Source organism: Nomascus leucogenys, chromosome 8, assembly GCF_006542625.1.
Source record: "Nomascus leucogenys isolate Asia chromosome 8, Asia_NLE_v1, whole genome shotgun sequence".
NCBI classification, from domain to species: domain Eukaryota; kingdom Metazoa; phylum Chordata; class Mammalia; order Primates; family Hylobatidae; genus Nomascus; species Nomascus leucogenys.
Window position 1 is genome coordinate 68,055,085 of NC_044388.1, and position 27,663 is coordinate 68,082,747.

Below are 27,663 nucleotides of genomic sequence, written 5' to 3' on the forward strand. Positions count from 1 at the left end.
CATTTAACAAAGATAAGTGGCAACCTGTTTCTCTTTAGCAATGTTTGACCTTATTCCATACAGGTTAATGCTCACAATAAGGCAGCGGGGGGATGGGGGGCATTTTGTTAAGCCAAATCAAGCTAGCAATGTTTATGTCAAGCCTGATCCACAATAAAAGTTTCCGAAGGAAACATGATGTGGAGAGATGAAATCATTGTGTAAACCAAATAAATGCTAACTTTATGAAGCCCCGTGTATTAGGTTTCCTTCCTTGTTTTTTTCTTTTGATGTTGAGAGTCTTCTTGAAACCATCCTCCCTTTGTTCCTTTGACACTGTGTCAGCTACTGCTGCCCCTTTTCAAATGATACCTAACTCTCGCATAGTATTTATTATGTGTCAATAACTGTTCTAAGGGTCTTATTTACTCCATGTAATCCTCTCAACAACTCTGTGATATGGTCCTATTAACTCTATCTTTAAACATGAGGAAATTCAAGGGTAGAAGTTTAAGTAACCTTTCACTTATTATACTCTTTCTGCCCCATCTTGAAGTGGCTTCTGACTCCTTCATGGAACATGGGCCAGGGGAAATAGAAGTTTTCATTCAACTGATAATTGTTGTGAGTTGGCATCCCACACTGAAAGTCAGGAGGGTGGTGAGAAGTATCTCTCTCAAGGGTCGTTTTGTGAGTTCTTGGAGACTCCCATCACTGGGAGAACTTTCACCTGCAGTTCCCTTGAGGCTGGCAATGCAATGATCCTCGGTTACCACTGCCTCTGCTCCTGCACTCAAGGAATTAGACAGATTGGGTCTGTTTGGTGAAGTCTGTTTCCTTCTTCAAAGATGATCTGACCTTAGAATCTGAGATCATCTCAAGCTGATGTTCTTTCTCTTACTTGTCCCAAATTTAATGCACAGGAAACATTCATTTGTCTCAGCAGCACCTGCTAATTCAGGCTATATAACACTGCAGTCACTTCTTGCTCAACTTTTCCAGTGGAAGTCAGCCAGTGGATCCCATGCCTGTTACATGTCTTAGGTAGGAGTTGGATTGTCCCCTGGGTCTTCTCACTTTGAGGAACATGCATCAATCCTCAGGATTATCTCAATGAGTCCTTTCTTAGTAAGTTGAGGAACTGAACTCAATTAATATCTCTTATTGTGATGAGGTGGGAAAGAAGAACTCACAGAACCCATGTAGGTCTCCCTAAAAATTCTCTCTCTCTACATGTTCCCCTTTCTGGACCCTTTTATATCCTTTATTTTTAGGGAGGGAGTTAAATGTTTTCTATATGGTTTTTGCCACCCACTTTTAAACTCTTAGTTTAGCACCACTTCATTTTGGAGACATAAAATGGTGTCTGAAACATCTATTTTATGTATATGTTTATATATAATATAAAGGTATCTTCACGTTTATTTCTGTTTCCTCTATAGAACTATTTGTTCACTGATGGCGTGAACCAGTTCTATTGTATTCACCATACCAGGTGAATACCTACGTAATAGGCATTCGTACAATATTTGTGCAGTGAATGAATGCATAAACATGTATTTTTTACTTATTCATACAAATATAGAGAGATAGCTCAGAAAGACACACTACCCAGCTCTAACCATGAAGCCATATGGTCCCAAAAGCAATTATCATTTTTTTCTACCAAAAAAATTGTTTTTTACATTTTTGAGCCTTTCCTGTAAATCCATCAGTTAAGTAACAAACATTATTTTCAGAGTTCTACACAGTTCTGCCAAAATGTCAATCACGCTGTGACACAAACAGGCACTTTTTAAAATAAAGCAATTTACAATACAATTGTACACTAAGTGCCATGAATTCTCAGCTGTACAAAAATATCTGGCCTCTCTGCTAATGAAATGAAGGAAAATATAATTGACAGTTATCTTATGAGATTTCATTGTAATGCACATGATGTTATAATAAATCTGGTTACTGGAAATTCTGTGGTACACTGTTTAAGGGATATTAATTGATTGCCTTGGAGTCAGCTTATTTTGAAATTCCTGTTGGCGAGCTTTGATACCAATGTACTATACATATGAAGTAGGTTATAACAGGTCTTTTCTAAGCCCAATGCATATGATCAGTGAAATAGGAGTTTTATAAAAACCTCGGTTACCATCTATGGCCAATTTATAACAGATGTGGCAATAAAAATTACAATGTGAAACTAATAAAAAGATTCTCCATATTAGCCTTTCCATGGTACCCTTTCTGGATTAGTAATTCTAGATCAAATAAAGGAAAACTAACCCACTGCAAAACAAAACCACCCAAAAATTTTAAAAATGAAATAAAATAAATTTTTTAATATGAAATAATTTGACAATTGTGTCAAATTTGTTTAACTTTTAAAATGTAGGGGCTTTGGGCTGGGTATGGTGCCTCACGTCTGTAATCCCAGTATTTTGGGAGGCTGAGGCAGGCGGATCACGAGGTCAGGAGATCGAGACCATCCTGACTAACACGGTGAAACCCTGCCTCTACTAAAAATACAAAAAGTTAGCCGGGTGTGGTGGCACACGCCTGTAGTCCCAGCTACTCAGGAGGCTGAGACAGGAGAATCACTTGAACCTGGGGCGCAGAGGTTGCAGTGAGCCAAGATCGCGTCACTGCAGTCCACCCTGGGTGACAGGGCGAGAGTCTATCAAAAACGAAAGAAAGTAAGAAAGAAGGAAGGAAGGAAGGAAGGAAGGAAGGAGAAAGAAAGAAAGAAAGAAAGAAAGAAAGAAAGAAAGAAAGAAAGAAAGAAAGAAAGAAAGAAGAAAGAAAGAGAAAGAAAGAGAGAGAAGAAAGAAAGAGAGAGAGAGAAAGAAAGAGAGAGAGAGAAAGAAAGAGAGAGAGAGAAAGAGAGAGAAAGAGAAAGAAAGAAAGAAAGAAAGAAAGAAAGAAAGAAAGAAAAGAAAATGCAGGGGCATTGTTGGTTTGATTTTAAGAAAACAAATGTGAGGGTACTGTTTTTTCCACTGTTGGTGTTTTTACAGCAACACCCTAACAAGATTCATTAACATAAAAGTTGTGTGGAGGTTTAGAGCATGCTTCAGAGAGAATCTTCAAAATTTGTGAACATCAAGTTAGCAAAGTAAGTTGTGAACATCAAGGAAGAACATCAAGTTAGGAGAGTAAGTTGTGAACATTGTAATCTAAAGTACTCAGAATACCTATACTTAAAGTAAAAATTTCATTCAAACATACAAACTTAATTCAAGTAACATATAGAAAAATATGTAGATGTTTTAATAAACTTATTTTTATTCTTCCAGTCATGTCTTTGATAGAGTGTAGACATAATTTGGGTTCTGAAACCAGGCACTGGCAGATGCACAGAGCAGGGGCTGAAAAGAAACAAGGAAGGAGCATCCAGATGTAACATGATGGGGAGGAGCAACTGGGCAGCGCCTACCAGAGGTGGCTACAAAAGGATGGAATGCTCGAATGGTCTTCAAGTTTCCATCCTTGCTGCTCACCTGGTATCCTTTCCTGGTTGAATGCATCCACTCCCTGGAGTAGCAGAGACTGAGAGTGGCCTTCAAATATTCACTGTTCTCCCATACTTTGTTGTACACCTGTCTGTAATTTTTAACCAAAATTGGCTAAAAAATTATCTTAGCTAATTTTAATTAAAATTAGCTAAAAGATATTGCACTTTTCAAGTGTATGGGTGAGCTTAATAATGTTTAACCATGGCTTTATTGTGACTGCTTGGGTCTTCAACATTAAATTCAACTTATTTCACATCAATGTTTGCAAATACATTATCATCAATTCTTACATATTTCACATCAATCAACTTGAAGTGCAGAAGGCTTGCACTCAAATAACTCTTCTGAGGTGACAAAGAAGCCCAAGACTTGAGTCCAAGTCTCTAACCAACAATGACTATATCAACACTGGTGAACTCATATGAGGGAACTTCAAGGTTGGGAGGTGCAGGCCCCTTCCTAATCCTGCCAAAAGCATCATAGTGTGACCCATGGCAAGGGCAGTAATAACTACCAGAATCTCCTGCAAATGCAGTGAGTACATAACCAAGGCGAATGTAAACACTTATCAGGATAACCTGCTTTAAGTTATGGGGTACATGTCCAGAACGTGCAGGTTTGTTACATAGGTATACATGTGCCATGGTGGTTTGCTGCACCCATCAACCCGTCATCTACATTAGTATTTCACTTAATGCTATCCCTCCCTTAGACCCCCACCCCCTGACAGGCCCCGGTGTGTGATGTTCCCCTCCCTGTGTCCTTGTGTTCTCATTGTTCAACTCCCACTTATGAGTGAGAACATGCGGTGTTTGGTTTTCTGTTCTTGTGTTAATGATGGTTTCCAGCTTCATTCATGTCCCCGCAGAGGACATGAACTCACCCTTTTTTATGGCTGCATAGTATTCCGTGGTGTATATGTGCCACATTTTCTTTATGCAGTCTATCACTGATGGTATCACTGCAGTCTTTCAACTGCAGCTTCCTAGTCAGTTTCCTTCTTGGTTCTATGGCCCACAAACAGGAGTTTGCCTCTTCCACTGAAAGCCATATTCTTGCCTTCTGGAATATTGAATAACTTGAATTTGATTTTGACATGGCCAACACATCAGCAGAAGCCCTCGCGCTGGGAACAAACTACGGGAAGACATTGTTGGCACCATATGCAACAGTAGCTGTTGCAGTTGACAAATAAGAGAAGCCTTTTCTAGCCTTGCTGTTCTTTTTTGAAGACTTGGTACTATCTAAAACTTCAGTGCAATGCTATCCAGAAAAGGCAAGCACTTTGATGTTCATAAGGGAAAAATGAACAGAAGCAGGGACATTGAGGCCCACGTCCTGGCCACTCAGCGGCTCCCGGCACAGGAAGGGCCGCTTCATGTCCAGCACAGGCAGCTCCGGGGCAGCAGGCACCGCAGCCCACACCAGGGGCTGCAGTGCACCTGCCACTTCATGGCACGTGGCCAACAAGATGGGCGCTAATCTACATTTATAACAGAACTCCAACTAGCTGGGCATATATCCATCCAGTTAAATTACTACATTACCCAGAATCCCATGACTTGACTGTGTTCTAGTCAATGAGAAGTAAACAGAAGTGTGGTGCTTCCAAGGAGTTTTTTTTTAAAGGAAGATCACAGCCCTCTTTTCTTCTCCAAATTGCAACCCATAACAACACACAAAGATATGAATGTTAGAACTCTGGCAGCAGCTTTTGCCCTAGGTAGCTGAGAAGTGAGCTGGAAAGAGACAAAATTGTTGTAGAGTTATGATTCTCTCTCTGAATTATGTATCTCCAAAATTCTTTTAGGTGAGATAGAAATGCATTTTTGTCTTCATTAAGTCACTGTTACATGCAGTACATGTAGTAAAATCGAATCCTAACTCATAAGTGTGGCTTTAGGACCCAACTCCAAAATCAATGCTCCAAACCCTGCTTTCTTCCCAAAGATTATGGCCTAAATATCCAGCCACCTTCTGGATAGCTTTATCTGAATATATCAACACTCCCCCAACACACACACACACACACACACAAAAACTTAGCAAGAATAAAACACAACTTATATTTCCTCAAAAATATGCTCTTTATGCTATATTTCCTAGCTCAATTTGAAGGAAGATTCAACCATTTATTTGCTGAGTGACATATCAGGGGAATCTTTTTGCTTCCCATTCCTTCCCATCTGCCAGTAACCAGCATTCCTCCTGCAAGATGTCTGGGATCTTCTTACCAGCAGCTATCACATATTGCTCTCTCCATCCCATTGTCACCATTCTGGTTTTGACCCTTACGAAGCCTTGCCTGAATCATAGTAACAGCCTCTTAACTGGTGTGCCTGCCTCTAGTTTCAACTCTACTAACAGCCTTCTACAATCATATATGAAAATCTAATAGCACCATTTCCTGGCTTAAAATCTTTTCATGGCTCTCATTAAGGATGGAAAAAAGCCAAGTTCCTTGGCATGGTATTCACGGCCCTTCAGGATCTAGCCAGCACTGAGTCCCCTAAAGCAAATCCTGATATACCTCTCTTTACTCTCTTCTCCTATTGCCCACTAAAGCAACACTCAGTCTCTGGAAAGCTAGGCTTTTCCAGTCCCCAGCACCTTTGTCATAGCATTCTCTTCATCTGGAATGACATTTCCCCTACTTACATGCCCAAATAATTCACCTAAATATACAGCTCAGGTGACAACATTGCTGTGAAGCTGTCACTGATGTCTGCCCAATAAAATTCATATATACTTTTAAACTTGTACCTTGAAAGTTGCATGGCAATTGTTTATTTGCACACTTGACTCCGATGATAAACTGTGAAGTTGTTAAATTGAGGATTATGTCTATTCATCTTGGCAGTCCCACCTGAAAAATAATAGGTATTTATTCCTATGGTAATAATAATAATAGCCAACTCTAATTGAGAATATCCTATACACTGACACCTTTGTAAGTACTTTATTTGTATCTCAATTAATTACCAATGAGGAAGCACTATTACTATTTTACATGTAAAAACAAACAAACAAAGGCACAAACGCATAAAGTAACATACACAGCTAGAGAGTTAGGCTTCGGATCTAGGAAGCCAGCTTCATATCTGTGCATTTAACCTTGGAATGGCTACATTAGGATGCTCCCAAACAAGCATCTTTGCTTTCTTCTAATCTTTCTCAAATTGTCCAAGACCTTATGAGATTCAAAAATAGACACTAAATCTATGAGAGTGGAGGTCAAAAGAAATGTATTCATATTTGCTAGAAAAAAAATGGATTGCCCAACGTAGAGATTTCCAAACATAGAAGATGATCAGAACTCCCTAGGGAACTTTGTAAAATAGGCATTCCTGGTCCCAACCAAGATCTAGTAAATCGGCATCCCGAAAGTTAAAGGAAAATTTGTTTAAAGTAAATACAACATTTCTGGGAATTTTAAGCAATGTGTTGCTATTTAGACTCAAGTCCAGAAATATATTTACATACTGTGACTCCAAAATTCCCCAAACGTGAAAGTCTAATTTATTAAAATGTGAAATTAGCTACCTTGGCATTGCTCATTCTCAGTGAACCCATGCTGGCTCCTCGTGACCATTCCTCCACAAACTGTCCCTTCCATAACCTACTACAGAGGGTTGCAGGATTATCAGTGTGCAGTTTTGCAACTTTAAAACATATATTTTGTCTCCTTTATGATGATTGAGGCAACATTTTCCATTCAACAGTATTTCCTTTCTCCCTAAATTTTCAAAATATTTCTGGCAGTAATTCTACAAGTTACTTCTGTATCTTAGGGTGTGATGGATCTAAATCCAGTGTGTGGAACTCATTTCAAAGAACTGGGCATTTTCTTCCTCTTAGCCATGTTTGTCCTATTCTTTCAAAATGATAGAGAATTTAATAGTTATTCTTTAAAATATTATTTTATGTTGATATGACTTCATATTAATTTAAAACATGTTTTTTAGTGTTAACTGTTTTATTCATATTTTATTTTAAATACATTTCTTCATGTAAATGTACTGAAGAACAAGCAATTCAGACAAAAGCACTATGAGGAGGGAAAGAATGTATATATCACATAAGATGTGGAGAGATATAGGCTATAGCTTAAATGCTTGACTTCCTTTAGCCTGTACGATACAAGTTTAATTGAATTTTGTTAGTTAAAAAAAATGTTTCATGGACAGATCAGTGTCAGAATTAGAACACAGATCTTCTGATTCTTAAACTGAGACCCTTCTCCCCTTATCACCTAAGTGGTTTTCAATGGAGTACAATGCACATACAACACAAGTTTGAGCATTTCTTGAGTTAGAATGATTGCGTCTGACAACCAAGGTTCAAAGGCAGAAAATATCCATTACAAATAAAGTGACTCTGGACAGGTCCCCTATCCTCCCTGAAATCCAGTTCCTCATCTTAAAGTTGTCCACATCTCATATTCTCACTCTTTGTGTTGAATCAAATGAGTTAACACATATAGGGCTTTACACAGTGTCTGGGGATATTATTATTAGTCAGATGATATCCCTTAACATGAATACTAGAATGGCAATGACAGAAATAATTCTTGGCATAATTATCTGGTCTAAAACAATAGAGCTTGTTCTATTTTCTGAAATCTTCCTTCTCATCTTTCTCAAATGTAATTGCTATATTTATTTTCACTGATTTCTTTTAAAATATGGAATGCTTTTTATGAATTTGCATGTCATTCCTGTGCAGGGACCATGCTAATCTTCTCTGTATCCAATTTTAGTATATGTGCTGCCAATACCAGCACTAATTGACATATTTAAATATATCTATTTTTTATATCTCACAGAATTTTTTGCAACAGCATTAGTATTTGGCATTTTGAACTAATCAAAAGCAGGATGCTTAAGAATTTAACTCAAATTAACATTAACATTGCCACTTTCACAGGGATGGTATAAAAAGTTATGATGTTGCTAAAGACTCAGCTGGATTCCCGTCAGTGCTAATAATGCTTGAACTTCATCAGTTGTTAGTGCAATTTAAAAATGCTTTCAACATTTCCTCACAAACCACACCTCCTCCTAAATAATTCCTCTTTGATCATTCCAAAGCATGTCTTTAACTTGCTGACTTCATCAGCTCATCAGACTGAATAGGACAAATAAGGAGAGGAACCTTGACCCCTCTCCCAGTCACATATCATCAGAATGCAGAGCTTCTACCTTCTCCAAAGAGGAACAAGGGATTTACTTATAAGAAATAACTCCTGGCTGGGCGCAGTGGCTCACGCCTGTAATCCCAGCACTTTGGGAGGCTGAGGCGGGTGGATCACCTGAGGTCAGGAGTTTGAGACCAGCCTGATCAACATGGAGAAACCCCATCTCTACTAAAAATACAAAATTAGCCAGGTGTGGTGGCACATGCCTGTCATCCCAACTACTCGGGAGGCTGAGGCAGGAGAATCACTTGAACCCGGGAGGCGGAGGTTGCAGTGAGCAGAGATTGTGCCATTGCACTCCAACCTGGGCAACAAGAGCAAAACTCCCTCTCTAAAAAACAAAAAGAAAGAAATAATTACCAAGTCCCTTGATATGAGACATGGCATTGGGTCTCCAATTATTAAAGAGCAAATTAAGCTTTATTTCATTTAACTTTTATTAAATCAATCACTTAATGTTTTAAAGTAAATGGAGTGGGTGCTTATGGTTGCATTGGGGGACAGCAAATGAAGAGTGTCCCACACAAATATTGATGGAGTCATCACTTTTTAAAAAATTAAAAATCATGACTTGAAACCGTGCAGTACTGAATTTTTGTAATTAACTATGATAAAAGTCTAACAATCAGACATTTCTCTGCAGTAAACTTTACATCTCCCTTAAAAATTTCATACCTTTCATGTCCATTGTGACAGATCAGAGGAAAAGTTCGAGGGTTTATATAGCACGTTAAATATAAAAGTTATCTAGCTTCAAGTGAAACCACTTTTTTATTCAAAATAATTCAACAATAACCCTTCATATATGATTGATCATTAAATCCATCAAAGACACGGTACAGGACAAAATTTTTATCACTACCTAGCAAAATCTGTCTAAAGAAATTCAAGTGAAAAGAAGGCATGATTAAAGTATTTCAGTTCCCTTTGGGGGTATGTAAATGTAGGTCAGTATGTTTCAGTGGTCAAAAAGAGGTTAATGCCAGCTCTAGACTTATTCAAAAGGTCCATTTGAGGTTATGATAATTTTGATAGCACGGTAATAATTTCCGGACATCCCCCCACCTCACCATTTTCCCAAACCTTGAGAAAGCCTACTGATTCTTCCCATATATGCCACTTTTACAAAGGAGCACAGCCTTTGAAAGAAAAACATTTTTGGCTCTGTTAATGCTAGTGTATTCTTCCAGCCCAGTATTCAGTGTTCAGGACTGGACAGGCAATTACATGCAAATTTGTTGGGAGCTAGGAGGTTCATTTACTACATTCAACCCCATAAAGGAAGATCAATAGAAGTGCAAAACTTAATCCTAGATGAAAGCACCACGTTCAGGTAATGGTTATAGAGTTAAGGCCCTCAGAAGAATGTTAGGAATCAAAAGGGCATGCTAGAGAAAGGCATTATGCATAGTGCTTTTTTGAACCATATGGGAAAGACAACAGACAAAGTGAACCAAAGAGTTGGAACACAAGAAGGTAGACATGCAGTTCAACACAAATTGTTAGGGTTTTTCAAAAGATATGAATGAGGATTGGACCAATTAAAAATGGCTGCCTCGAAAACCTTTTGTTGGCTATTTAAAGAATAGTGGGGTACAAACAATTGCTCAAATGTAAACCATGCAAGCCATGCTTGCATTTAACTATGAACTAAAAGGGGGACTCCTTACTGCTAGTTTTCCTGTCTCTTAGTTTTTGTGTGGGTTTTCCTGATGTCTCCCCCTGCCCGAGGCCAAATACTCTGTTGACATTTAATAAAAGTTATTGAGCAGTTCATAATAAATATCTAGAAGAATATATACATTAAGAATTATCGTTGATTTCATGGAAGACAGATAATGGAAAAGAACAGGGTGGGAACTACTTTGTGTTGTAGAGGCTAGCGATTGTTCTGATTGGTTGTTAAGTAATTTGAATATCACCACAGAGTATGAATGGGTATGTAGCCTGCATTACCAGAGGAAGATAAAAGTCCTTAAAGCATATAATTAGTCTTCATCAATACCAACTATCAATAACTTCAGAAAGAATTGTGGGGATACTCGACATGGTGTCCATTGGATTTTCAGAGGATCCTTGAATGATTTCCAAAATTCTCATGAACCAACTAAAATTGCATGCAAATTTTTATGTACATTTTGCCATTTACTGTTCCCATTTACTGAAGAAAGAAGTCTTTAAGAAGATTTAGAAATTTTTTGAAACAGAAAAAAAAAAAAGCCAAAGTCTCTAAAGAATAAGAAAATTGGCCAGCAATTTCTCTGTAGATTGATCTAGGTCTCCTAAGAAGGAGACGTCAAAGACAAGATTAAACATGCAAGGACTTTATTAGAGGAAATGTCTGTGAGAAAAAAATGGGGGAAGAGTCGGAAAGACAAAAAGACCCATTAGGCCAAGATGCAAGTCTGACCCTGAGAGAAGAGAGGAAAGAAATCACCCCTAGGCCATCATGTGGTCTATGGAAGGTTATAGGAGAGTTCCTGAAACAAATGTGGTAGTCAGTGGAGTTCCACATCTCACAAGAACAGGTATGCCTTGGTTATCTCTGCCATACTCAGTTTTGGGGAAACTGGTGGGAAGCATGGCCTCAGCCCAGACATGGCAATGGATTTTAGAGCCTAGCAGCTAGGGCCCTTCGTCAGTCTTGTTTGCTGTAGTTGCAAGTCTGCAAAGCACATTTCTTTTGATGCCCCCCTCCTCCAACCAACACACACAGTATAAGTCATGTTATTGGTCAACTCTGGTCTCCAACCTGCCCGTATACTTGTTCAGGAAATCAGACTGAATTACATGCAGTTGGAACTAGTCACTTACTTTCCTCATGTTTCATTGTCTTGACCTATATAATAATCCCAATTTGAAACTTGTTTAGGTCTCTAATCCTTTAATACATTCTAGACATACTGCCAGGCTATGTCTTCATAATTTTTTCTGGCTTTTATTCAAAACTGAAAAAAAAGAGATTTCTGTCTTTCTCCACCTAGTTGTCTTTGAATTAGGCATTCACAAATATTGCTCAGAGTTCATTATGGTAAGATACTGTATTAGGTGCAGGGTAGAATATGATGAAACACAAGCTATTAACTGTATAATCCCAGATTGAGTTTTTTAAATTGAATGAGAGGGGCAGGCAGGAAAGAGCATGACCAATAGATAAAATTCCATAAGAAAACCTCAGCAGTCACAACCTAGAAACATAATGTATATGCCTCAACATGATTACTTTGGTGAATTACAATGTCATTTCAGAAAACTGCTCTCATAGTACTTTGACAACGATACATATAAGTGATACATTAAAAAAAAAAAAGTATTCTGGTTAGAAGGCCTTGGTTTAGTGACATTGACCCAATTCTGATTTTGAAGTTTATAGAAGCATGCTTAATCTATGTTACTTAATGGAACCTAATCAAAGACAGTTCTTTCCATGAGAAAATTGTCTAAAATCTTGGCTTAATTCTCCGTATTGAAACTTAAAGAAGGGAGAGAAAGCAACTTCAAGAACAAAAAAATGTAATTTAAAAACAAAAAACAAACTAGAAAAGTATTTACAGTATGTATACATTGCAAATCCTTAATTTATGAAACACTTTCACAAATCAATAATAATATGATAAATATACAAATATAAAAATTGGCAAAAGTAATGAATACAAAATTCATTGCAGAAGAAATACACACAGATCATATATGAAAAAAATCAACTTCACTTATAATGAATGAAATGCAAGTTAAATAATAAACTTCCATTTTCATTTATATAACTGACAATTCATAAAAATAATAAAATTTACCATTGGTAAGGATATTGGGAAGGAGTTCTCTCCTGGAAATAGTTTGAAATTTCCATTATTGTATTATAAATTATATTATAAATATTATATTATATTATTTATAATATAATATAATTATAATATATATAATATATATAATATATATATTATATATATATAAAATATTATATTATAAATTATATATAATATTATATTATATATATATTATATATATAATATTATATTATATTATAAATTATATATTATATTATAAATTATATATTAATAATATATATATTATTCCATTATTATATTATAAATTCCATATTATATTATAAATTTCCATTAAATTTCCAATATTATACACTAAAGGCCTAAAACAAGGTCTGTTTTTGACCTAGATTCTACTTTCAGAAATACAGCCTAAAGAAATATTACAGATACGTAAAAAACATATAACAATATTTAATAAATGGATTCATAACTATAAAATAGAGGCTTGCTTAGGGATATTAGTAAAATGAAATATTACATAGCCATTAAAAATCATGTTTAGAAAAAATAACTATTAATATATGACAGATAACATGTTTCTGATAAGTTTCTGTATTAGTTCATTCTTGCACTGCTGTAAAGAACTACCGGAGACTGGGTAATTTATAAAGAAAAGAGGATTAATTGACTCACAGTTCCACAGGCTGTACAGGAAGCATGGCTTAGGAGGCCTCAGGAAACTTACAATCATGGCAGAAAGTGAAGAAGAAGGAGCCATATTTTACATGATCAAAGAAGGAGAAAGAGTGTGAAGGGGAAGGTGCCACACGCTTTTACACAATGAGGTCTCGTGAGAGTAACTATCTTGAGAACGGCAAGGAGGAAATCCACCCCCATAATCCAATCACCTCCCGCCAGGCCCCTCCTCCAACACTGGAGATTACAATTTTACATGAGGTTTGGGTAGGGACACAAATCTAAACTATATCAGTTTCTAAATGAAATGGTAGGTTCCATTTTTTTATTTTGTATCTACATTTCTATTGATTTTGCAGGACAGTTCCAAGATAATAACTTGATGGCAGCAGACTTCTGGTTTTGATTCAAAGTTCTGCTGTAAAATCAATAGCTCCATGCCTATTACTTGAAAAATATGCCAGACAATAGAGTTTTTGACAATGCACCAGTGCTTATTTTCATGTGAATTTAAAGAACATATGGGCAGGGATATTATTCAAATACTCCAGTCATGATTTATCAACCCCAAATAGCCAAGCTGATAGTATGAAACAGACTATGGAGGATGACGTAAAGTAAACTCTTAGAAAAGAGGACCCAGTATGGGCTGGGCGCGGCGGCTCACGCCTGTAATCCCAGCACTTTGGGAGGCCTAGGCAGGTGGATCGCGAGGTCAGGAGATCGAGACCATCCTGGCTAACACGGTGAAACCCCGTCTCTACTAAAAATACAAAAAAACAAAAAAATTAGGCTGGCATGGCAGTAGGCGCCTGTAGTCCCAGCTACTCGGGAGGCTGAGGCAGGAGAATGGCATGAACCCGGGAGGCAGAGCTTGCAGTGAGCCAAGATCGTGCCACTGCACTCCAGCCTGGGCAACAGAGCCAGACTCCATCTTAAAAAAAAAAAAAAAAAAGAACAGAACAGAAAACAAAAGAAAAGAAAAGAAAAAAGAAAAGAGGATCCAGTATGACCTGGCAAAGTGCAGAGAGACAGCCAGCCTCACAGTCAGCAGATTCTAGGCAGAGCCCTGCTCTGTCACCCTCCAAGGATGGAGCCCTTTTCATCTCTCAACTTCAGTTGCCTCACCAGTAAGATAAGGATACTACCCTCCAGAGAGGACTCATACGAAGATTAGGGATGATGTATGTAAAGGCTTCACCCTCCCCATATCTAACAGAGGGTCGGTATTTCTGAAGCTCTAGCAATTGAAAGTGGTTTCATCACTTTTAAAAACAGGAGTAGTCCTACTGAATTACTAAAGGAGCCACAACCCTATCCAGCCAGACTTAAAATGGAATTCACAAGGCAAATAAGCAAATGGATGTTTATTTCACCCAAGAAGGCAAACTTCAAGAAGAAAACCTCAAAATTTGTTAGTGGTCCTACCAGTTTGACCTGGATTTACTTATCATCATACACTTGGAATCTAGGGATACTGCATGTTCTGTGGACGTTATCTAGACGTGTGTGTCTTTGCATTGTTTTCAGAAGAAAAATCATCTAATGTCCTATCATTGCCTATATGATAATAACTAGTATGATTTATTAAGCAACTATTATGTGTCAAGCCCTCAGTTAGATGCTCTACATATATAACTTTATCTAGAAAACTCTTGCTAAGTATGTACTATTCTCACTTAATAGATAGGAAAATGACGTCTAAGGAATTAAAAATCTTAGGCCAGGCATGCTGGCTCATGCCTGTAATCCCAGCACTTTGGGAAGCTGAGGTGGGCAGATCACCTGAGGTCAGGAGTTCAAGACCAGCCTGGCCAACGTGGTGAAACCCCATCTCTACTAAAAATACAAAAATTAGCCCAACATGGTGGTGGGTGCCCGTAATCCCAACTACTTGGGAGGCTGAGGCAGGAGAATTACTTCCAGGAGGTGGAGGTTGCAGTGAGCCAAGATTACACCACTGTACTCGGCCTGGGTAACAAGAGCGAGACTATGTCTCAAAAAAAAAATGTTCATGGTTATTTTAGGAGTCATGTGTTCTTTAGCATGGCACATAAGGCTCTTCACAACTTTGTAACTAGGCTGCAATTTTCTCATGCATAAAATGTTTAAAAGACAGTAGTATCTGGGATGAGAGAGGATAGTAGTGAATGAGGATCATCTTGAGCTGTGTTATTTGTGGGAAACTTGATAGAGGTGGAGGAATCAGTTGGGTCCTTGTGTAGAAAAGATTTAGAGAAGCAAAGAGTAAGATATGAACCCCATGTATGACAGGAAAAAAAGATGTTCTCAAGCAGCATCAGTGGCCCAGATGAGAAAAGTCCAAATGAATTTGTAGTGAACTAGCTCCATCAAGAAATGGAAAATATTCAGTAAACGGTGTTTGTGATTGTAGATCTTATTTCTTGGAAGGTTCAAAATTAGAACTCAAACTGTGATACCAATATATAGAAGGAAAAAATAGAAAAATATACAAGTGTTAATCCTCTTGACAGCTCTAAAGAGAATAACAAGATTGCAAATAATGCTAATTTGAGCAATACATTGATAGATTCATATAAGCAGATATATCTATAATTAATTCAAGTAAAAATGTTTTAAAACTCCATGCCATGTTTCTCACTACGAATATGCACCTTTTTCATTTTTAATGTCTTCAAAATAGAAGTGCATCTTAGAGTCAAAGTTACCTTACAGTCACTGTAACCAGGCAGCACTCTTGACTTAGTTACCTTCTTACTCATGAGCAAAGTTGGTTGCTTTTCTTGGTGGCTTACCTGGCAAACTGCAACTTCTTTTTTTTTTTTTTTTTGAGATGGAGTCTCGCTCTGTCGCCCAGGCTGGAGTGCAGTGGCACAATCTCAGCTCACTGCAAGCTCCGCCTCCCGGGTTCACGCCACTCTCCTTTCTCAGCCTCCCAAGTAGCTGGGACTACAGGCGCCCGCCACCACGCCTGGCTAATTTTTTGTATTTTTAGTAGAGACGGTGTTTCACCATGTTAGCCAAGATGGTCTCGATCTCCTGACCTCGTGATCCACCCCCCTCAGCCTCCCAAAGTGCTGGGATTACAGGCGTGAGCCACTGCGCCCGGCCACTGCAACTTCTTAGTTTTCAGCCAACAAAACATTTAAGAGCCATTAGAAAAAAATAGGAGCCCTAATCGTTGCTTGAAATCCTTCCATTGACATTTTCTGGGAAGACTGAGAAGACATAAAACTAGCCAGAAGTTGTCAATTACTTAGAATTTAATGCCAATGACAACCGTGCAATAGTCCTGGAAATATCGGGACTCACTAGTCCACTTCATGCACAGAAGAAAACACTTTGTGGAAAAACATGGATATGCATGACTCTGAGTTGAAAAATACTTCAGAAGAGTCAAACTCAGAATTTGAAGACAGTTTGGGAATACCTTTAATATCCTTTACCTCTGTTTTCCCTTTTTTGAATGTATAAGAGTAATATATGATTAAAACTTCTATATCTGAATCTGTCTAAAGAGCTCTGTCAACAAGTATGAAATAAAAATTCTTCAGTAATAAGAATACATTGTGTCAGGGTTTAATTGGCATTTTTTTCTGTCTTGGTACAATAAATGGTGTTTTGGAGTTGAGGAAATTAAGCACTAACTGAAGAATACCTTTAAATGCTTTCAGAACTCCTTAATTCCTATCAAAACAGATGGAAGCCCTGTCAAGAACAGTGGTCCATCAGCTGGTAAACAGAATAAATAATGCAGAAATTGTACAGTATAATTATCCATCATTACGGCAAACATGTTCCTTTAGCCCCAAAATGAGTAATCCTATAATGAATTTACTCCAAAATATCTAAGGTGAGTAAGCAATTCTTTTGTAGTAAACTACTTGCTGCTATGAGGTAAATTAACTCTTCCAGACACCATTTAAAAAATCACTTCTTACAGAGTACTAAATTGTACACTGATGTTCTAGGCAGTTAATTTGCCACACAGGGGAATTTTTCTCCTGTGGGGTATTTTATTCCTCTTACCTCACATGGATCATGTAGAGTCTAAGAAAGTCATCTAAATTACTGTGACTATTTAAATTTGCACCATTTAAATGAAATACACTGTGAGGTTCATAACAAAAATAAATTGAATTGAATATTGTTAGGGAACTTGGTAGAATTTCTTTCTGACAACAATTTGGGGAGTGGTTTTTAGTGGTTTTTTTTTTTCTTTTTTCTTTTTTCTTTTTTTGAGACGGAGTCTCGTTCTGTCACCCAGGCTGGAGTGCAGTGGCACGATCTCAGCTCACTGCAACCTCCGCCTCCCGGATTCAAGCAATTCTCCTGCCTCAGCCTCCCGAGTAGCTGGGATTATAGGCACGTGCCACCAAGCCTGGCTAATTTTTTTGTATTTTTAGTAGAGACGGGTTTTCACCATATTGGCCAGGCTGGTCTCGAAGTCCTGACTTTGTGATCCACCCGCCTTGATCTCCCAAAGTGCTGGGATTACAGGCGTGAGCCACCACGCCCGGCCTAGTGTTTTTTGTTGTTTTTTTTTAAAGGGAAAAAAATATGAATAGGTTTAGGGTTTGATACTTCTTTGACTCTAGTTTCTTACAGAGTTTCTGTTTTGATACATAATATTTTATTACCTGTCCTCTTTCTGTTGCTAAGCAGATGGGACATGTTGCTATGTGACATTTTACACGACCACTTTTATGCAGCTTCAACAATAATGACCAGGGGTCACGAAAACATAATCACACACACTAAAAACTGGAGCACTTGCCTTTTTGTTTTTGGAAAACTACAAATAATATACTCAAAATAGTTTCTTAAGGTATAACAATCATGATAATATATTTATTAAATAAGTTTTTTACTATATATTACCACTTCAGAGGTTCACAAAGACCCAGTATAAACATCATCATCATATTTCAGGTGAGAAAAATGAGACTATGAAAAGTCAGATCAAATGAAAAATACATGGCCACGAGGGGAAGTGAGTTCTATTCATTGGACTTTTTAACCCAGAAAATATCAAAATTCTCTCCAAAGCAAAGGAAAGCTGGAAGTTTTACACTTGCACTAACAGCTAATTTCAAGGTATATTTTTACTACCTATAGCTCTAGGTGCTAACTTTACATCTTTCTTACTCTTTAATGATACTTAATAATAATATTGACAGATATCAATTACCTGATACTGAGTTCTACTAGGCAGCCAAATAAATGTTTTCCCTATACCAGCCCACAATATCCTCACAACAGCAGAAGCTTATGAAGAATCCAAGACTCAGAAATCTAAAATCAAGGTCATTTAACACATAGTGGAGCCAGGATTAAAAGTGACACGTGCTGACTTCTAAACCTACACCTCTAACCACTACACTGTACTGTCCCAGCTGCCAGGTCTTTCCGAATTATCAGAAGTCTCTTTCCATTTGAGTACAGGTTGTTCTTTCATACCTACAGTTTTAATTAATGTTTTTCATTCTCAAAGAACACAGTACAAGTGTGTTTAAAAAGCAATAAAACACTTGCCTTCAGAAGGCATGGTATATAGTTGGATGATAGAGAACTGAAAGACAATTAGCATACAATGACAATAATGCAGGTATATGTGCATGTAATTAATTGCTCTAGAACACATGAAACAGAGAAAAGCCAGTGGCCCAGTATGTGGTTCACTAGAATGAGCATTGCAACAGGGACCCTAAACCTGATTTTTGGTCCATTTTTAACATGCATTTATTAAATATTGAATAGATGCAAAGAAACATTCGTAAATATCTGTAGTTTAAGAACCACAGCAAAATCAATGCTTATCTCTGGACCATAATGTTAAATAGACCATTAACGTGATCTGTGGAGTCCCTGCTTCCCTCCTTCCATGGGGAACTACTTTCCTAAATCTCATGTTTCTCATTCCCTTTGTTTCTTTGTAATTTTACCACACAATTTGCATCCAGAAACAATGTATTGCTTAGTCGCTTATAATTTAGAACATAAACTTTCCTATATTCATCAGTAGTATTCTGTGACTTGCTTTTTCCTTAACATTAGATTTCTGAGATTCATGCAGGTACTTGCTTGTTGTTACTTGTCGCTGAAGTTCATTTCCTAGATTTTCTGCATGTATGTGGATACATCATTTTTCATATGACTATACCATATATTTTGTCCATGCTCATTTTAATGGGCATTTTCATTGCTTCCAGTTTTTTGCTAGTATAAAAGTTACCAGTCTAAAGATTTTCCTATCTTTCTTATACAAAAATTTCTCTAGAGTATATCCCTGCAAGGAGACTTGCTGGCTCACAGGATGTGCATACGGTCAACATTCCTAGATAATGTCTAGTGATATTCCACAGTGCTTGTGCAAGGTATACACCTTCAGTGTGCAAAAGTTACGGTTGCTCCATAGACTTACCAACAATTGTTTCAATCAACCTCCTAATTTTCACCTATCTGCTGCTGAGTATAAAATGCTATTTCATCATGGTTTTAACTTGCATTTCTTTGAAGACTATTGAAATTGAGCTCCCTTTCATTTGTTTAGAAACCGTTCAAGTTTCTTCTTCTGTGAAGTACCTGTTCTAATCTTATTGTCCATTTCTGCACTGGGTTTTCTTTTTCGGTCTGATTTGCATGCATTCCTTATGTATTCTGAATACTAATCAATTTTTAGCTATGTGTGCTACAAATACCTTCTCTCAGTCAGAGGCAGATATTTTCACGTTCTCTATGAGGTCTTTTTATGAACAAAAGTTCTAAATAATATTGAAATCGATTTTTCAATAGTTTGTGGTTCTTTTTTGTTACATTTTGAGACAGAGTCTTGCTCTATCGCCCAGTCTGGAGTGCAGTGGCGCGATCTCGGCTCAATGCAAGCTCCGCCTCCCGGGTTCACGCCATTCTCCTGCCTCAGCCTCCCGAGTAGCTGGGACTACAGGCGCCGGCCACCTCGCCCGGCTAATTTCTTTTTGTGTTTTTAGTAGAGACGGGGTTTCACGGTGTTAGCCAGGAAGATCTCGATCTCCTAACCTCGTGATCCGCCCACCTCGGCCTCCTAAAATGCTGGGATTACAGGCGTGAGCCACCGCGCCCGGCCAGTTTGTGGTTCTTTTTAAAGACATCTATCCTTACACTTAAGGCTATGTGGATCATCTCATCCATCATTTTCTAAAAGTTTCAGTTTTGCCTTTCACGCTTCAGTCTTCAATCATCCCAGAACAGATATCTGTGTTGTATAAAATATGAGGTCTAATTTAACTGTTATATTATATAGATGGTTCCAATGTCATTTGTTGAAAATTTTATATTTTCCTTAGTACTCTGCAATGCCATCTGGATCATAAATTTCCAGAAATGTGAGGATGTATTTGGAGCCCTCTGTTCAATTTAATTATTGTCTTTGTTAGCCCATTTGGCAATATCATATTGTCTTAATTATTCTACATTTACATTAATTCTTGGTATCTGGCAGGAAAATTTCTTCACCTAAGTTTTTGGTTCTTGACCCATGTCTGAGTTCTACATGGCTCCTGACTCTTTCAAATAAATTTTAGGATCAGTTTTAAAGCATCACCAAAAATATTATGAGTTTTAATGGAATTTTAATCTATTAAATACATTATTTTTTATTAAAATTTGCATCTTTAGGATATTGAATTTTCTTGCCCATAGAGTCCTCCATTTATATAGGGCTTTTCCAATGTATTCTCACAAAGCTTTATTATTTTCCCTGTAAAAGTCATGCATATCTTTTATAGATTTTTTCTGTAAATGCTTTACATTTTTTGCTATTATAAATCACATTCTCTTTTTAAATACTGCCTACTTATTTTTAAGTTATGAATAGAAATATATTGATTTTTGTACATTGTACATTGATTTTATATACAGCCACCTTGCTAAATTCTCTTGCTAATTTAATAAATAATCTGCATATTATTTTGTTTTCTACACAATTATATGCAAATAATAACCATCTCATTTTTTACAATCCATATATCTTCACAATTTACTTACTTATTTTTGTCTTAATGAGCTGGTTAGAATCTCTAGTGTAATGTACATAAGAAATATAATGGTGCTGGGTGCGGTGGCTCACGCCTGTAATCCCAGCACTTTGGGAGGCCGAGGCGGGCGGATCACGAGGTCGGGAAATCGAGACATTCCTGGCTAACATGGTGAAACCCCGTCTCTAAAACTACAAAAAATTAGCCGGGCGTGATGATGGGCACCTGTAGTCCCAGCTACTCGGGAGGCTGAGGTAGGAGAATGGCGTGAACCTGGGAGGCGGAGCTTGCAGTGAGCCGAGATGGTGCCACTGCACTCCAGCCTGGTCGACAGAGCAAGACTCCATTTCAAAAAAAAAAAAAAGAAATAGTAATGGTATGAAAATTTTCATGTTCTTGATCTTGAGTCAATTTTAAATTGACTGCAAATTATTCCACTAAAATGCTGCACATTACTTGAAGATAAATATTATCTACTTTTAGTCTGCTAAAAATTTTTATAATGAATAGATTATAGATCATGAATTTTATCAAAAGCATTTTCCTTCATCTATTGAAGTGGTGTACTTTTCTCCCTTTATTAATATAATAAATTAAAATTTATTTTTTTCCATGTAAAGCAAGCCTTGCATTCCTGGAATAATGCCAATTTAGTCCAGTATTCTTTTTTATATAGTGTGTGATTCATTTTATTAATGTTTTGTTTAAGAAATGCTCTTCTCTCTCTATGCACAAGATCAGACTTTCTAGTTCCTACATTCGTTTGTATGAAATTTCAATAATTTATTCCTTGAATGTTACATAATCCACATTGACTAAGTCATCTGGGAATAATGTTTTGTTTCGGTTTTGTTTGTTTCTTTGTGAAAAGGGGAAGTTTTTAACTGCTGAATCAACTTCTTTAATGATTATAGGATTATGTGATGATCTATTCTTATTGCATTAATTATGGTAAATTATATTCTGAAGACTGTTTCCAGGTCTAATAAGACTTCAGTGTTAGCATAATGTTGTTTATTATTCTTTGATTATGAAGACTCTGCAGTAATATCCTCTTTTATTTCAAAATTATTATTTTTGTGCTCTCTTTTCTTGATCAATTTGGCTGCTGGATTGTCTTTATAAAGAACAAAGTTTGGTTTTGTGGGTTCTATTGTACTTTCGTTTTTTATTTTATTGTAAATTCCACTTGATCTATTTTTAGGTTACATTCCATTTAGGTTTTTTAGTGTTATAAATAAAAATCTTAGCTCATTAATGTTCTTTTTTTCTCTTTTAATATATAGTATTTTTGGTTTTATTCTATTCTAAAAATTTTCTAATTTTTATTATAATTTCCCATTTGGCCCACGCTTTACTTAAAATTATGTTTGTTTGTTTTGGGGGGGTGTTATTGTTTGTTTGTTTTTGAAACAGAGCTCTGCTCTGTCATCCAGGCTGGAGTGCAGTGGCGAGGTCTCGGAGCCTCTGCTTCCCAGGTTCAAGCGATTCTCCTGCCTCAGCCTCCCACGTAGCTGGGATTACAGGCATGTGCCACCATGTCCAGCTAATTTTTGTAATTTTAGTAGAGATGGGGTTTCACTATATTGGTCAGGCTTGCCTGGAACTCCCAATCTCAAGTGATTCACTCGCCTCAGCCTCCCAAAGTGCTGGGATTACAGGCGTAAATCACTTTGCCCAGCCTAGAATTATGTTTCTTGATCTTCAAATGCCTATGGTTTTGTTGGTTATAGTTTGCTGCTGGTTTCTAACTCAATTGTTTTGTGCTCAGAAAAATACTCTGAATGAGATCAATCTTTGAATTTGTTGAGTTTTACATGATGGCGCAGTATATGATCTTTTTTTCCATAAATAACTTGAGATAAATGTAGGGTTCACAATTAGCTCTTGTTAATTAAGCTCTTTAGATCTTCTCTATCTTTACTGATTTTTTTTTTGTCAGCTTAATCTAACAAGCACTAAGACACAATTACTATAATGACAGACTTAGGTGTCAACTTCTCTTTGCAGGTCAGTCAATTTTTGCTTTATATGTTTTGAGGCTTGGTTACTAAGCACATATAAGCTCAATACACACACACACACAAACACATAGACAACTTCTTGTTAGCTAGAAATGTTTATCATATAATCACTCCTTATCTCTAGTTAGCCATTTGATTTAATGTATATTTCCTCTGACATCAATAGAACTACCTCAGATTCCTTTGACTAGTATTTACCTGGTTACTTCTAAATATATATATATGATAATACATGAGAAATATATAGAAGTCTAAATCTATATATGTGTATATGTATGTCTATATGAAAAACATATTATTAATATATGTATATGTTTGTGTATGTACATATGTATGAAAAAGATACATATATATCTTTTTCTCTCTGTCTGCTTTTAAGATCTTCTGTTTGTCTTTCGTGTCTTGAATCTACTCTCTAATACCCCTATGTGTAGATTTCCTTGTGACTATGGAATGTCATTTATTATGGTCTCTGGCTTTGAGGATTGGTAACCTTAATATCTGGAAAAAGTTTCATCCATTATTTCTTTAAAGATTGCCTCTTCTCCATTTTCTCCTTTAAGGACCCTAATTTATTTTCATCTCTCTTTCTCATTTTTCACCTGTTTTTCCTTATTCTGTATTACAAATACTCTTAGATTATTATATCTCTATCTATCCTAATGTGTATAATCTGTTTGTACCATTTGTTGAATGTTTACTTCCAAATATCACCTGTTTCCTTATTCCTAAAAACTAACTATATTTTATTTTTTAAATCTACTTGATCATGAAGTCGCTTGCTCATTTTCAATTCCCTTTTTAATCTTTAAGCATATTGATAATGTATATTTTATTCTACCTGCCAGATAACTCTAATATTTAATGTCTTTGAGATTGTACCAACCTTTGTTTATACCAAGCCTCATTCACAGTGCCTTATTTCCTTGTATATTTTGTTATGCTTGTATCTGAGTGATGAGGTTCAAGGCATGTTACCTCAAAACATGGTACCTCGGCATTTGAAAAAAACAGCAGAAGCAAGAAGGTCTCACTGACCTTCTCCTGCCATTCTCCACGGAAGCATGCCACCAAGAAAAGAATTTTCTGAACTTCTCCTAGAGTAAGTCATAAGATATTGAGGAAAGGAATAAAGACACAGAGTTGCTAAGAAGCATCCAAACAAACAGATCATGCTAAGTTCCCCCCGGTTTGTTACCATTAGATCATACCCTTTTGTCCTCCAATCATATTTCTGCAATAGTCATTCATAAAAACAGATTTCCCTGTTTCTTTGTGTCTTCATTTCTGAAGGCTCCCATGTCATGTAAAAGTTTAATTATATGCTTTCCTGTTCTAATCTGTCTTTTGTTATAGGGGTCTCAGCCATGAACCTTGCAATGAATGGGTAGGGAATCTTTTCTCCCATACATGAGTTTATCTTTCTCAGCATTAGTCTTTGCTTCTGTCAGATGCCTGGTCATACTGGTGACCAAAGTTCACTTTAAATTAAATTATTGGCTTGAGGTTCCTGAGACTATGCAGATATAAAATTCAGATGTGAATTCTCAGGATAAACATTCTCCCTTATCTACAGCCAACTCCGAGGTTCAAGACAGGAAATTGCTCCTTCTATCAATGCTACCTGCTCCCACACATACAACCCAGGACAGGGACCAGGTTTAATTCTAGCGACTTTTGCAGTGAGGATGTAGCCTATTGGGGTCCCAGTTTTATTCTGCTGATCTCTTACTAGATTCCTGTCCTCTCCCCTCCTCTATGGGAATGCAAAAGCCAAAGCTCAAGGTTATCTGGATTCAGCAAATACCTTCTTGGTGAAAGCAGCTTCCATGCTAATTTACCTCTCCAGATCCCTGCTTTCACTTAGTTATTAACCTCTGAGTAAATTGTCAGATTTAGCAAATAAAAATGCAGGATGCTCAATTACATTTGAATTTCAGATAAATAATTTTGTATACATATGTTTCATGCAATATTTGAGACATACTCATATAATAAAATTATTTATTGCTTATCTGAAATTCAAATTTGACTGGATTTCCTGTGTTTGTTTTCTGGCAACACTGCACTGAAGAAATTCTTATTTTCTTGCCAGTTCGCTGATGTATCTAGGGAGCCTTTTAAAAACTGAACAGCATTTTTGTTGTTTTCTGCAAGAAGGTCAGTCAAGTTTGCATACTGCTAGACACAGAACTCACTTTTGCTTTTCTCTTACCACCTATCCACCTTATCAAACTGGGGAAGTTACTTGCCTCTGTGAACCTTAATCACTCACAGTATTCTGACTGCATATCCTGAAATTTGGAAAGGACCTTAGAGATCATCTCTTATAATCTCCTTATGTTAAAATACAGAAAACTGAGACTCAGACAAGTAAAACAATAAGGCTAATATTATACCCAATTTAGTGTCAGGGTGGAGACCAGAAATCCTGCCTCCTCACTCATTCAGCATTCTTTCCATTCTACCATGTTGACCATGAGGATCAAATGAGCTAAGTAATATCAAGGCACTAGGCAGAACATTGAAAGTACATAAAGCATTAGAATAAAAGTAAGGTATTCAAAATGATTTTGATTACAGAGTCTAACACAAAAATTGGGCAGCTTAAATGTGAGATTTACTATGGAATAATATTTATAAAAGGAACCTCACAGGAATATAATAACATATTTATACATTCTTTCCTTCTAGGAATCTTAAACATAACAATGAGAATTTTCTACAAATATTTAAAGAAAATTAATGATATTAAAATAAAATATCTGGCCAGAAATATAGTTTATTAAACAAGAATTTTTGGTCTAGGACATAATATATTCTCCATAGCAAATAAGACAAAAAACAGAACTTAATTAGCAAAAGCCCTCTCTTCTTTTTTCCTTCCTCTTTTCTTACAAAGAAATGCTTTCAGAATGCTTAAGACTCTCACCATGCTACTTTCTTTGCTACAATCAGTGCATGATTGCCACTCAAATTGCTATACTGGTCCTTTTTCCTCTAGCTCTGCATAAAAAGAAGATGCAGATGAATGGATTTTCTGTGGGTTAATTTATTAGGAGTGCAAAGCAATTATCAGCAAGGTAAATCATGGAACATGAAGTACACTGTTACATGCTGGTTGCTGTATAATGTAGGTCCCTTGGCCACAAATGCAATTAAAGTGTTATATTTTATTCCTTTTAATTTTATCTCCTAGTCTATCCTTGGCTTAACCCAGACAAGTTTAAACGTATGTCAATATATGATCAATAGGTAGAAGTGTATAGTTTTCACCACAAATAATTTCTTTATTTTTGGTGCTATGGGATACATTTTCATGATATTATAGCATAAATCTACAAAATGGGGGTTAGAAAATGTAACTGGAGGACTCCATTCCCAGGACATCAGCTTGTCAGTTTCTTGTGTGGCTGTAATCGGGTGAAATTATATTATTGTCATGTGACCAGAGACTGGAGGGAGGTGAATTAAGCAGTGCTTGCAAATGCCTGTCACATGAATAGTATCTAAATCTTCTGTTTTTAATTTTAAAGGGCAGGTCCAAAGAAAGTCATGTTTACCAGGCTCTCAGGACTCATAAAACAAAGCCTTAACAGCAGAACCAAGCCTTACCTCACAGACCAGTCCAAGTCTGAATACTATGAACACGGTAGAAAGGCACTACTTCAACAAGAAGAGTGGGGCTAAAATCCCAGTTCTGTCATAGCTAAATTTGGTCATTAGGATAACTAATGATTTAACCCTCCTTTCTTCAACCCCTACAGTGAAATTCTAGTATAACCTGTATCACACTCGATTGTAATGTTTCCTTACGTGTCTTTCTCCCTGCCAGCTCCATCTTTAGCTCTTTGATGATGCTGAATGAGGGACAATCTTGTAAGAATCAGTGCTCCCTTGCTCACAACCATTTAGATATTTTAGCAGCTCACCAATAACCAAGCCTTTTATTTTTTAAAAAAAAAAAAAGATTTTCACGGCTCTTTGTGCCATGATTTAGAATTTGACCTTAATTCAGTTTTCTCATTCAGTTTCTCTTTGTCTCAGTTTTCTCATTTACAAAGTGGTAATAACAACAACTGCCTGGTAGGATTATTAATAACACATGAAAAAATATATATTTTGTAGATTAACAGAAGCTATCGTGATAATGTTGGTTATTCTTTGTTCACCAAGAGCTATAAGCCAACAGCAATATTTAAAATGATACCTCTAAGGCAATACATCAGGAAATACCAAGAAACAGACCATTAAACTTGAAGAAAGTGACAAAATGGTACCAATAAAGTAGGTGGTCAGGATAAGTAAGGTTAGAAAGAAAAGATGATTGGATAAAGTGAGTCTGTATTCTGAAACAACACACGTGGGTTAGAGGAAAGAGGACGGAGGCCGGGCGCAGTGGCTTATGCCTGTAATCCCAGTACTTTGGGAGGCCAAGAGGGGCAGATCACCTGACATCAAGAGTTCAAGATCAGCCTTGCCAACATGGCAAAA

The 27,663-nt window shown here is 36.8% G+C and overlaps 1 non-coding gene and 1 pseudogene across 1 annotated transcript; both read right to left on the reverse strand.

Moving 5' to 3' along the window:
- Positions 1-4,446: 4,446 nt before the first annotated feature.
- On the reverse strand, positions 4,447-27,080 carry LOC100607804 (annotated as a pseudogene).
- LOC115836438 lies at positions 8,169-8,271 on the reverse strand. Its single transcript, XR_004031522.1, has one exon. It is a non-coding gene; the product is annotated as a U6 spliceosomal RNA (small nuclear RNA).
- Positions 27,081-27,663: the final 583 nt, after the last annotated feature.